Genomic DNA, 4,339 nt, shown 5'->3' on the forward strand with positions numbered 1-4,339 from the left:
TGGCATTTTCAAGGAAAACATAGTGTGTTGTGTTAAGATAGTGTCCAGCCAAAGCAGATTGCTTGGCTCTACTATATTTGAGGTTTGTCGTATGTTTTTTCATCCTAGTATGATCATTTCTACCTGTTTTTCCAATGTAGAAGCATGAAATGGTGTATATAACTTTGACGGAACCTTAATCTATTTTATATTTTGTTTTGTCCAACAATCTTCTTATAGTGGTATGGGGCGAAATGAAACCTATATGTCACTTTTTTTTTTAAGGATATTCACAATCGTGTCCGTGGTTTTCCTTTTATGTAATGAAGAGTGGTTGTTTTATGTAATGAAGAGTGGTTGTTGGGCATTCAAACTGACTTTGGGTTTGAGACAAGGGTTTTCTCACTTTTCTAGACACTTTTTTTGGAGTTTATTTTATTATATCTATGTTTTTAAAGACATTTGAGAGGTGGCCTAATTTTTATTTTACATGGGATTTGTCAGAAATTTTGATGGCACTTGTTAGAACAGTGTTAATAACATCAAGTGATGGCAGTTAGTATGGAGATACCTGTTGGTGTGGGTTTCTTTTTGGTTTATTTGGTGATCAACAAAATCACGATCATTTTTGGTGATAAGGACATCTAAGAAAGGTAAGTTGTTGTTCATTTCTTCTTCCATAGTGAATTGAATGTTTTTATTTTGGTTATTTAGATGCCTTAAGAACGCCTGTATATTGTATTTTCCATGAGGCCAAACTACCCCTGTATCATCAACATATATTTTCCAAAGTTTTGGTTTTAAAAGAAAGCAATCTATAACCTTTTCTTTGAAGTGCTCCATATATAGATTAGTAATAATAGGAGATAAAGGGATCCTATTGCAATACCTTCTATCTTCTCATATGTGTTTCCTTGAAAGCTAAAATAAGTGGATTTTAAGCACATTCTAAATAGTTTTTTTGTGTATCCTCATTAGTTAGTCTACCCACCAAAAAAAATAGCAATATGTTTATAGATAATTAATGTTAATTAGAATTAAAAGATATTGTAATTAAAAATTTTACTTTTCTTTAAGGTGACTCACAGACATTGGATGGCCGCTACATCTAAGAAAAAGTTCCGGCAAATCAACCTAAAGGGATCTACCCATCGACCAAACAAGCAGGGCCTAACCCCAAGGGCACTGAGGAGATTTGACCCCGTGACCTCCCAACTAAAAATGTACTTAGCAACGGGAACTCGACCTGAGCTAACCCTTGGGGATATTTTTAAGGTAGTTCACGGATACTGAGTGACCGCTACATCTACAGAAAAATTTAGGCAGATCAACCCGAAGGGATCTAGCTGTCTTCCAAACAAGCAGGGCCTAACCCCAAGGGCGTCGAGGAGATTTGACACCGTGACCTCCCAATTGGCAAGGTACTTAACAACGGGAACTCAACCAACTGAGCTAACCCTTGGGGCTAAAATTTTTCTTATTTAAAAATTGGTTTACTATTTAAATAATTATTTTTCATTATAATTTTAGATTTAGTAAAATTGATTGTATTTTAAAAATATAGAAATTGAGTCTTTATAAGCTCTAAATTTTTAACAATATAGAAATATAATAGCATATGATAATGTATAAATTTGTAAAATTTATAATTGAAATGAAAATATTAATAAAAATACATAAATGTTTATAAGAAAAAATAAAAGATCAAAGAAATGTTTTTGGGTATCCACTATCTTTCATTTTTAAGTGGTATTTGAATGAAAAGGAGGGTGATATACATTGTTTTACTAATGATGTGAGGCATCATACTCTTGTGGAGGCTAAGCCTTATTGTTCAAATTTTCTATGGTGATGGTTGCCTAGAATAGTGTTGAATTTTGGGATTTATATATAATTAAGACTCTTGCCACTGTGAGTAGGATTTATTTTATGTTGCTATTCTTTCTATGTGGGATTGGTACATCATTTTGTTTCATTTGGTTTCATGGTATATATATATATATATAATAACTTTATGTATGCAATTTGGGTGACCTTTCTTGGTGCTCCATTGACCAATCTTACTTGATTCCATAAAGTGCATGTCAACATAATTTGTTAGCTTATACATAACGAAATTTGTTAATCCAACTAGTAGTTGTTATTTTCCAACGACACCAAAGGTAAGGCATCTTACAATAAATTTCATATCAACATAATGTATTGATTTATACATAACAATATTCTTTGGTCCAAATGAAGGTCATCATCTTTCTCAAGGGCATAAAGGCTAAGACATTTTATGATGCTATTCAATATTGTCTATTCAATCCCTGAAGCATTTGCTTACTATGTTGCAAAACCAACAATTTTATTGCAAATAATTATATGGATTTATCAATCATATTATAATTGAGCAACATTCTCAATATTCATTAACCAGTGATAAAATTGAAGTTGAGTTGCATTTTAACATTGTTGATAAAAGATTGTTTACAAAATTACAATAATAGTACAAAGCTACAATAATAGTAAAATGATTTCACAAAATCTTATTTGGTATTGGTTCTCCTCTCATCTCAGGTGTACATATAATTAGAAATATTAAATGGAACAAAGGGACAGAAAAATAAAATCTCCTTTCATAAACCAAACAATGAGATAAAAACATTTATTAAAATTTTATCATAAAAAATAAATAAATAAATGTAAACCAGAAAACCTGGTTTACTTGATAATTAAATGTAAATACTCTCAAAATGTTTTAGTATTCGAATTCATATTTTTTATATAAAACAAATGAATATTTGAATTTGTATATTTAGTGATATTTAACCATTTTTTATACTAAATTATAGATGAATCCAAAATATCTATTTAAAAATTTATTTTTTAATATATATTTATTAAAAATAGATCCATGAATTTTCATTTATATAATCAATAAATAAAATAAAATAAAATTATATATATATATATAATCACTTTTATATTATAGAGAAAATACATATATATTTAAACTTATAATAAACAACAATTTAATATATAATTGTGACCTATTTATTTTTTTAAATGTCAACCATATATGACTATAATTAGTATAAAAAGGTTTTTTAGAGTGAATTTCTATTATTTTTATAAAATGGTAATTATGTTAAAAAATTTCCATTGATTTATTAATTTCTCATCGGGAAACCTAATTACAACTAGAAAAAACTCTCCAAAAAGAAGACAAAGATAATTGGAAACAAAAAGAGGCAAGAAAATCCAGAAGGTTACTGTGGACTTTTCCTGGGATACAAAACCAAAAGAGACTGATACCAAAAACCACATAGAACAAAGTCATCATAAAACTATCCAGAGTGGTCGAAATTTGAGATAGTGATCTGCAAAGGCTCTTTTGAGCCCTCTTGAGTTATTTTCCTCATCTAAGGAATACACAAATGCTACTCAATCCTGTCAAGCCTATAGTCCACTTTACCCAAATGGCAGTGAAGGTGATCCAAAGAGTGCAATAGTCCTCCTGTTGCTCTTGTATATTGGCCAATGTACTCCCCAAATGGAATTTCATTTGCCAATACATGTTTATAGTTTGCATGTATTAATTGAACCAACCCTTGGTATGCCCAATGTTAGGGATCCAACCAACCCATTCAACTAAGACCTCTGAATCAGAGAGGGGGGATATGTGCATGGGAGTTGCAACTTCAACTTGGGAAATTTCCTCCTGGGCAAGACATGGCGTCAACTTCCAATAATGCCCAGAAACTTTATCCAGTCTATGGTGCATATGGGATTTCCCCCTTTAGGCGCAACCTCGATAATACGCATCCCCTCTCCTGACTTGTGCCTTCTAACGTGGCATTGTACCACACGGATGTTAGTTCATCATCACCAATTGATCCAATGATTAACAATCATTAAGACAACTAGGGCCACAGAGTATCTACTAGACCAAAGAAACCCAAGCCTAAGGGCCTATCCTAGACTAAAATTCACCTAAAGAATTTGACCACCAAGGCCCCACTATACTAGGAACAAATAAAAAACTCCATAAGGTTTTTCCTCCAACCCACTGACCTCCACCTCAGCATAGGGATAGACCCCGACACCACAACTTGAGCTCTTCGAGAAAGCTTCACAGAGACATTAAAACATAAATCAATCCAGAAAATACCAAGGGAGTGGGTATATTATGTCAAATTCCACAGTCAATTCTAGAGGAGCACCTAAGAGAACCAATATAGATAGCAAGTCGCCAAGTCACCCCTACCTTGCTCAAGTAAATGACCTCCAGAGATTCATCCCTCCCATTGTTGTTAAAATATTGAAAGATGATGAAACAAGAAATAGTATACAACATAAGATTGAGCACATAAAC

This window comes from Pinus tabuliformis, chromosome 6 (assembly GCF_031772625.1).
Source record: "Pinus tabuliformis cultivar Carrire ecotype Pingquan chromosome 6, CPIR1, whole genome shotgun sequence".
Classification (NCBI taxonomy): domain Eukaryota; kingdom Viridiplantae; phylum Streptophyta; class Pinopsida; order Pinales; family Pinaceae; genus Pinus; species Pinus tabuliformis.